Below are 9,964 nucleotides of genomic sequence, written 5' to 3'. Positions count from 1 at the left end.
CCCTCTGAGCGCCTTAGAGCTACCAGAGCAGGTGGCCGGTCAGTGCATTGTACTACAGGCTGACGTTAATAACACCATGGGGACCAACAAAATGGCTCTTTTCCTCCCTCTCTATTCCTCTCCCCTTTAACATCGGCTTCCTGCAGTTTTTCCAGGACATTAATTACTGTGTTCATGTTCACTTGCGTCACACTGACCAAAAATATCACCTTTCGGGAAGCAATTATGCAAACGAAGGAAAAAAAGACAACTGTTAAGATCGTTGTGTAGTAAGGGTTGTGATTTGGTTCCCCCTTTAATAATCTAGAACAAGACTTGAAAGGTCATAAAATGTGGTACTGTTTGACTCATTGTATCTCCACTCCCTGGCACTAGAACTAACTAGGGTATTTCATAAACTATTTCATAAACTAAAGTTGATGTTTACCAGCAGAATTTGAGAAAAATACATCACCATCTCCACTATGCACCTGCTGCTACAGTATGTGGACAGTATGTACTGTATGTGCTGTATGTGGACCTACCGATGCACTGACACTTTATTGCACCTTGTGTCTAAGCCAGGGGTCTTCAACAGGGGGTCCGGGACCCCTAGGGGGTCCTCAGAGTTACTACAGGGGGTCCTCCAAATCTTTGTGTGATAGAAACTTTTTTTCCTCCTTTTTTATATTAACCACTTGAACCCTAACGTCCATATTCAGAGAACTTTAGCTGAAAATAGTAGATCAGCTATTTTCGGCAAGGAGGTTTGGTGTAGAGGGGAAAAAGAGCAGACTAAGTACAGGTTGAAAGGTCAAGTTTATTAAGTATTGACGGTTCAAGTGGTTAAATGTCTGAAAACACAAATTGACATGAATCCAAAATACACTGACGATTGTGCTGTCAAACAATTAAACTAAATGCAATCTACGAAAAGGTTTTGGGGGTCCCTACTTCATCTTGCTCTCAGCTAAGGGGTCCTTGGCCTGAAAACGTTGAAGACCCCTGGTCTAAGCTCATGTACAGTACATACAGTACCTGCTGCTTTTATATGTGTGTATGCCTGGCATGGTGGCAGTATAGAGGAAGGGCCATGGGTTCACCCTAATCACCAGTGTTCCTCCTACAACATGCCTGGGTTTCCAAACCTTTCAGCTCGAGGCCGGGACCTAAAACATGCATTATGAAGCCTTATTTCCCCCCCAAAAAATTGCCACTCTATACCAGCTCACAACTTGTAGCATCGCAACCTGTTAAGAGCTTGTAGATTTTGAAAGTGTAAACTTTTTTTCTGAAATTAATTTGAAGAAAAAAAAAGGAAAATAATAAAATAAATTGACTTTCAAATATTTACTTTCAACTGAAACCCTGGACTAGAGGCATACTGGAAGCAGGGTTTGGAGTCAGCTGGGCCTGTGTGTGTGTGGCGGCAAGTAAGATAAGAATGCAAAGCAAGAAAACGCTAAAAACAACAGTTGAAACTAAGTCAACTCGGAAAAGCAATTCTGAACAGGTGGGGGCATCTCTGATACTGTGTGTTTGGGGAGTCCAGAGCATTCCAGAGGGATGGGACAACCACAGAGAAGGCCCTGTTGCCCCAGGTTCAGATCCTGGTCATGGGAACCTACAGGAGGCCTAGCCTGGCGTTGCTCATGCTAATTCCTCACTGCGTGAACACTAGGGATGGGTATCGTTCACCTTTGAATCGATACGATACCTTTTTCGATACCTGGGAATCGATACGATACCCTTTTCAATACCATTTTCGATACTTTTTATTTAAGTTTAACTGCTCTAGCGCTGGTGCCGATGATGTTAATCACAAAGTGTGGCGGAGCGGAGAGTATAGACGTTGGATAATCATCATAATAATAAACATTTATAGGCTATTGTCGGCTATTTTCCACAGTAACGAGTGTAGCCTACTAAGCATCATCATTAAACTCTCAGTAGCCCAACTGTTACAGATGTGACCAGCCAGGGGTGCGTTCCAGAGTATCGAAACGAGGTATCGTTCGTTTTTACATGAACCGATACCCGATAGTATCGACGTCATGCAATCGATACCAAAAGTATCGCAGACAATACCCATCCCTAGTGAACACCACCACTACCGCCAGGGGGTGGTCTTGTGCAGACTGGTTTATTAACCAGGCTACAGGAGGCCAGCATCACTGGACCAGAGAGGACGAAACATGTGGCTTGAGGAGGCCAGAGAGGTTGGGGGGGGAGCCAGGTTGTGCAGTGCCTTATAGCTGGTGAGGAGCATTTCGAAGTGGATTCTTTGTTTGACAGGCAGCCATGGAGCTGGTGCCGACTGGTGTGATATGGTCTCTGGAGGGGTTAGGCCTACTGCTCCCAGATGTCAGCGCTACATCTGGGACCCGGGAGACGGTGTCAAAGGAGAAGATCTGCATCTGCCATGCTGGCAATGGATCCTCTGCTGAAAAGTCTTGCCTAATGAGGTGTTGGCCATTTCAAAACATTTAGGAAGAAGTGCATGGGGTCTGACACACAGCTGACAGACTCTGGGGTGCCAGCTGGTATAGTTTCCAAGATAACGGTCGCAATCGGGCAGACTCCTTGTATCTCCTGGCATATTTCATGTTTCTTCATAAATGATTGCCCGATTTTATATGTTGTCATACAACACACGAAATAGCCGATCAACAAGCTCAAAAGGCAGCGATATTCATCGCAAGCTTGTAGATCTGTTATTGCCTAATAATAACAACATGACCAAAATAGGGTTTTATAAAATGTAACCAATGAAAAGTGTTAACAAGAGCTTGTAGTGACTACAGTAAATCACTCCATTGGATCCAATGGAACCCCCCAATACAACAGCGACGATATGTTGAATGTAGGCATCCATGTGTAACCCAGTCACGAAATGGTTTACTTTAAATGGTATTAAAACATTTAAATAAGGTTTTGTTTAACAATGTTAAAAGCCTTTAAAAGGTGTGATGAGGTTTGGTTTAAAAACGTAATCTGTATTTCATAATTAATTCATTAGGAGTTTTGTTTTTGTTTTAAAAGCAATGTTTTCATGTTATGTTCTGTACCAGCATTTATGGGTTTAACATACTGCAGGGACAGTTTTGAGTGTAACACAGCCCGGACGAGTGAGAGGAGTGGGAGATCACGTGAGCGGAGGAGAGAGAGAGAGAGAGTACACAAGAGTGACTCTGCGACGTTCTGTATTGTGATATTTCTGGGTGTTTTACTGTGCAGTAACCAGTGTTAGTTTTAAGTCCTGCGAAGGTTTACACAGCCTTCTGAGAGGAGAGAAAACTACAAGACAAGAGGAAGTTCTGCACGAGTTTCCAAGACTGTTTTTGTTGTGCAACAGTGCAAGCTGCAGCTAACGCTAAAGCTAACGCTAAGCTAACCAGCTCGTTGGTTTGGAGTCTGTTCATCACACATGAACGGACGTTTTCTAAACGCAGTCTAGTTTCCACGGTTGGACTGATTGAGAGTGGTGGCCTGTTGTTTGACTGGAGGACGCAGAGAGGACGATCCAGATATAGCTTGAACAGACGAAGTTTCACTATATAGCTTTCTGGCAACGTGGGAGGAGAAGATGGTGTCTGGACTGTGTTGCTGACCTGCTGCTGACTTTGTGCCTGAGTGACTGTGTTTGGAGCATACAGGAACATTGAGGTATCATTCTTTTATTTCTGCTCACCGAGGAGCAAAGGGGCCATTGTGATTTGAGGCCACAACGCACACGAGTAGCCATAAATTATAACTTCCAGTAGAGGGTGCTAATATGCGGAGGTTACGTCTCTCCTGGAGTTATAACGCAGAGTAAAATAGCTCTCGCTGGTTGAGCCTCCATGTCCCTAATCGCCTCAAAACATGTTTAAATCATGAAGTTGCTCACCTCATCGTCGAAACAGCTTTATATCTACCGATGAGCCCACTCGTTGGGATGTGTTAGTCCATATGTTTCTAATAAATTAATGTTTACTCAAACTTCTCTGAGACTCGCGTTTCCTCGTCGGAATGTTTCCGCATACAGAGCGCTTCAGAACTACAGAACGTTGGAATACTTCCCATACAAAAACGTCATGTCCTAGTATGAGCAAATCGCAACGGCGATCAACGCCACGTGATATGTAGCCTCGCGTAGCCAGGCTTTTACTCATCTCGCGTGATATGTTCGGCCATTTTTACCCAAGCAGTTCAAAAACAAGGAAAGCGATGAGACTCTGAGAAGTTTTAGTAAACATTAATTTATTAGAAACATATGGACTAACACATGCCAACGAGTGGGCTCATCGGTAGATATAAAGCTGTTTCGACGATGAGGTGAGCAACTTCATGATTTAAACATGTTTTGAGGCGATTAGGGACATGGAGGCTCAACCAGCGAGAGCTATTTTACTCTGCGTTATAACTCCAGGAGAGACGTAACCTCCGCATATTAGCACCCTCTACTGGAAGTTATAATTTATGGCTAGCACACGAGCAACGATCAGGCCTGCAACTAAGGTTTTGGGGGTTAACTGTTTAAGTGCTGTTAGGTAATAGTTAATTTTGCCGGCTTTTAGTGTTCAGGTGTGAGTGTGAGAGTGTGTGTGTGTGTGGGCCCACAAATTATATTAAGGTTTCCTAAGTGACTTAAAGGGTGACAACTAAAGGGTATTCCTTTTTGAGTATTAACTTTGAGAAGGTTAATTACTGTTTGCACTACTTTATTGTGATTCTATACCTGAAAGAAGAGGTTTATGGTTCACATTCCCAGGTTTTCAACCTGCTCAGTGTTGTTTACATTTCATATTTTATTATTTTCTATTCCTATTCTATTTCTATTTTGCACAATCATTGCTAACTAAATAATTGAGAATTATTTTTCTACAACTGAGTTGTGTGAATTTATTGTGTGCCTTTTCTGGTATTTGAAGGGTCCATTTGGTTACTAGACCTTAAGTCAAGGTTACTGGTTACAATTGAAGCTAAGTAATACTCATTTTATATTACTTTGAGGTTTAAAAGGCTTTAAAAAGGTATTTCATTGATATTGTGACTTTAGAAAACTGCATGTGCGTGTATTAGTTAAAAAGAGATCCAAGCTATTTAAAACTGAGTTAATCGGAGTTAAGTTAAATATATTTAAAAGAACTCAAAAGCCCTCCCCTTAATACCTGATCACAAGGGGACCGCTACATAAAATGGAGGCACTGCTGAGATTGTCTTGGATTTCAAAATAAAGCGTGATTTCAAAATAAAACAAAAGTTTAATTTAGTAAAACACAAAGTACGAAGTTAATTAACACTGCTTTTAAGTGTTAAAATGGCACAAGGTGTGCAATTATCAGAGCTCGTGCCCGAGTTAAAGCGCTGGTGTCGTGGCGAGGGTTTAAATGTGACTCATGCCTTGATGACCGTTGTCCCAGAAGACGTGGAGATGACCAAGGTTGAAGAAACCCTTGAAACTATCAAGTGTCTGGGAAAAGTGCGTGTCAGAGGAAAGAATTTCAGTGTGAGACTGGACCGTCGGATGGTCTTGTGTGAGACCAGGGAGACAGTGCTTAATCCAAGTGTCCCTCCTGAAGTTGTGCCTATTGATGGTGGAGAGGCGTGGCCTATAATCATCATAGGAGAAGCACAAGCAGCTGCTGAAGAGTTTAATGTCAAACTACAAGGGCTGTTACAGGCTGAAGGAAAGACAATGGAGGACCTTAAAACACTGTTCCCCAGTTCACAACCGACCACTCCGCCCGGCTCCACTGAGTCCATACTACGTGCCGTCAGTGATTTGTTGGACAAGACAACAAAACCATCTGATGGTGGACACTATGTTCGACTACGCATATTCTCAGGAGTCCTACCTACCCCACCAGCTGAAGAACCATTTGACCATTGGCTAGAGCAAGCATGGCTTATGGTGGAGGAGACTGACTGCTCTGACAGAGAGAAAAGAAGAAGACTACTGGCAAGCCTGAAAGGGCCAGCCCTTGAAATAGTGAAAGCTGTGCGACAGGCCAGCCCAGACGCCACTTCAAAAGAGTGCTTGGAAGCTCTCGAAAGCGCTTTTGGAAGTGCGGAGTCTGGCGATGATCTCTACTTTGCATTCCGTTTGATGCAACAGCAACCAGGAGAGAAGCTATCTGATTTCCTCAGACGCCTAGAACGGTCTCTGGCGAAGGTGATACAGAGAGGGGGCCTTCCTGCTACCTGCCTGGATAAAGCCAGACTGGAGCAACTGCTGAGGGGCGCGACCGCCTCAGATTTGATGCTGATTCAGCTGCGCTTGCGTGAAAGGAAGACAGCACCGCCCACCTTTCTACAGCTCCTGAGTGAGATTCGGGCTGAAGAGGAATACGAAGCCTCTAGGAAGAAGCTAAGTGCCTCAGTTCGCCAAGTACATGTCAACCCTGAAGTGGATGTAAAGCAAGCTGAGATCCAGAACTTAAAGGCTGAGTTAAAAGAGCTAAAGTCAATGGTTGCATCAGTTGTGACTAAACAAGCCCAATGCAAGGAAGACTACACAGAGGCTACACACACGAGTGTGCCACCTAGCCCAGAGAACCCTGAGCTAGTTGCCTTGAAAAAGGAACTGAAACGAATAAAACAGAAAGTCAAGAACAAAGTGACTGAGCCAGATGCTGCAGTTTCAGTCTCGACCATGGAGGCTTCCAACCAGGTCTCCACCTCTCCCAAAAGAGCACGGAAAAAGCCACAGGGGAATTTCTGCTATCGGTGTGGCGAGAACGGGCATTTTGCACCAAAGTGTGAGAACTCTGAGAATCAAGCCAAGGTTATACAGAAGCTAATCCAGGCGTTGAAAGTGACAAAACAGCAGCCTGATGATGATGCTACAACCAGTGAAGTGGACTGTCATGTCAAGCAAGGTGCTGTTACCACACCAGGGCCTGCTGGCATCCCTGAAGGCTTGATTGGCCCACCCAGCATTGTACCGCTGAAAGTGAATGGACACTCGTGTGACGCTTTATTCGATAGTGGCTCTCAAGTGACCATTATATTCGAGTCTTGGTATCAGACCTACCTATCTGATGTCCAAATTCGTCCAGTGTCTGGTCTAGCCCTCTGGGGCCTAAGTGAGTCTGACCTCAGCTACCCCTACCGTGGTTATGTGGTGGTAGACCTTGAATATCCGGCGAAAGTAGCAGGTGCTGACGAGGTGGTGACCGTCCTCGCTCTTATCTGCCCCAGCCCCCGAACTGCAGACCAAACCCCTATCATTGTAGGGACTAATGCCAATCATGTCCGACGTCTTGTGCAGCAATGCAAGGAGAAGGGCATTGACATAGCCCAGACACTGGGGATACAAGTTTGTCGCAGTCATGAAGAGCCAACACCACGTGGCACTGCAACAGCCTTTGAAGAGGAGGATGATATTGGCTGTGTGACATGGCAAGGCCCAGGCCCACTGACTCTACCACCTGGTGGTGAATGCAGTGCAGTCTGCAAAGTTAATTACAAGCATCCAGTCGACAAAGAAGTCCTGATGGTTGACTCATCTCCTATAGCTACACTCCCAGCTGGTGTGCTGCTGCAGCCTATGGTGGTGCCCAGCGAAGAAGTGAACGTCAACCACTTCAGAATCCTTGTCCAGAACGAGTCGCTGACAGAGACCATCATACCAGTGGGAACTGTCATCGGACACATGTACCTGACCGACGCAGTCACTCCACTCACTCCTTCCAAGACAACAGCACCAGAGTTCGATGCTGATCTGATCAACTTTGGAGACTCGCCAGTCTCAGAGGAGTGGAAAGGAAGACTCCGTCAAAAGCTATCCACAAGGTCTCAGGTGTTCTCCCTCCAGGAATGGGATGTCGGATTGGCCAAGGACGTAGAGCACACGATCCGGATGTCAGATCCACGGCCGTTCAGGGAGCGCTCTCGACGTCTGGCTCCAGCAGACATTGAAGACGTGAGAAAACACCTCCAGGAACTATTACGTGCGGGGATCATCAAGGAGTCGCGTAGCCCCTACGCATCCCCAATCGTGATCGTAAGGAAGAAGAATGGGGCCGTGAGAATGTGTATTGACTACAGATTGTTGAACAGCCGCACAATCCCAGATCAGTATACCACCCCATGCATCGATGATGTACTTGACTCAATGACTGGAAGCAAGTGGTTTTCCGTACTCGACCTACGGAGTGGCTATTACCAAATTGCCATGGCTGAGGAAGATAAGGAAAAGACGGCATTCATCTGCCCCTTGGGGTTCTTCCAGTTCGAAAGGATGCCACAGGGAATAACTGGAGCCCCAGCTACGTTCCAAAGATTAATGGAGAAGGCTGTGGGTGACATGAACCTGTTGGAAGTTCTAGTATACCTCGACGACCTGATTGTGTTTGGCCGAACGCTGGAAGAGCATGAAGAACGACTTCTCAAAGTCCTAGATCGTCTCGCAGAGGTTGGACTGAAGATCTCAGTTGACAAGTGTCAGTTTTGCCTGCCCAAGGTGAAATACCTAGGACATATTGTGTCGGCTGATGGAGTCTCGCCTGACCCAGCCAAGATTGAAGCAGTCACAGACTGGCCACAGCCAACGCACCTGAAGGCTCTTCAATCGTTCCTGGGCTTCTGTGGTTATTACAGACGTTTCGTAGCCAACTATTCAGCCATCGTCAGGCCGTTATCAGAGCTCACCAAAGGCTATGCCCCAAAGCAGAGGGGTAAGAAGCAAGAGAAAGACAGCACGAAGACTTACCTTAAGGAGTCCGAGCCCTTCGGTGAGAGATGGGACCAGTCCTGCACCGAAGCGTTCCACCAGATAATTCACTGTCTCACCCACGCACCTGTCTTGGCTTTCGCGGATCCGAACAAGCCATACGTCCTGCACGTTGACGCCAGCTTGAAGGGGCTTGGCGCAGTCCTCTATCAAGAGCACCGTGAGGGTCTGAGGCCAGTTGCATTCGCCAGCAGGAAGCTGAAGCCACCAGAGCGAAACTACGCAATTCACCAGTTGGAGTTTCTGTCGCTGAAGTGGGCCATAGTGGATAAATTCCATGATTATCTGTATGGTGCCAGATTCACAGTGCGTACAGATAACAACCCGCTTACGTACGTGCTCTCAACCGCCAAGCTTAGTGCTGTTGGGCACCGATGGCTGTCTGCATTGTCTACCTACGACTTCGATGTCAAGTACAGACCCGGCAGACACAACATAGATGCTGACCTGTTGTCCAGGAGGATGACAGATGAGGGTGAAGAGGAATGGGAGACCATACCACAGACTGGTGTGAGATCCATCTGCAAGAAGATCTGCATTCCTGGATCCCTGATCAATCCACATAGATATGTGGATCAGTTAGGAGCCTCTCCTGACTGTGTGCCTGACATCTATGCGTTCCCGACGCACTTGGAGCTGAAGTCGTTGGGCCAAATGTCAAAGCAGGACCTGATTAAAGCTCAAGAAGAGGATGCTGTCATCAGATCTGCTGTTCAAGCTGTACAGCAAGGCAAATGGCCTGAAGGAAATGAGACCAGCCCAGAACTGTCTCGTCTGAAGAAAGAGATGGGGAGGCTGATGATGAAAGATGGGCTGCTACATCGCTTAAGTAAAAGACCTTCTGGAGAAGAAGTCACTCAACTCGTCCTACCCAGGGAGTTCAGAGAAGTTGTGTTGAAGGCCTCACATGATGACTTGGGACACCTTGGAATAGAGAGAACTACGGACCTGTTAAGGAGCCGATTCTTCTGGCCCAAACTGGCATTTGATGTAGAACAGTACATTAAGAACTGCGGACAGTGTGTCACTCGAAAGACCCCTGTTCAGCGAGCAGCTCCCTTACACCAGATCGTGAGCCGTGGACCGATGGATCTAGTCTGCATCGACTTCCTGTCCATGGAACCAGATTATTCAGGCATCTGCAACGTGTTAGTAGTGACTGATCACTTTACACGCTATGCTCAGGCTTTCCCCACCCGAAACCAGAAAGCGCAGACAGTGGCGAAGGTCCTGGTGGAAAAGTACTTCCTGCATTATTCCCTGCCA

The sequence above is a fragment of the Nannobrachium achirus genome (genome assembly GCF_963921795.1).
Source record: "Nannobrachium achirus genome assembly, chromosome: 6".
NCBI classification, from domain to species: Eukaryota; Metazoa; Chordata; class Actinopteri; order Myctophiformes; family Myctophidae; genus Nannobrachium; species Nannobrachium achirus.
Note: the sequence above shows the minus strand (reverse complement) of the source record.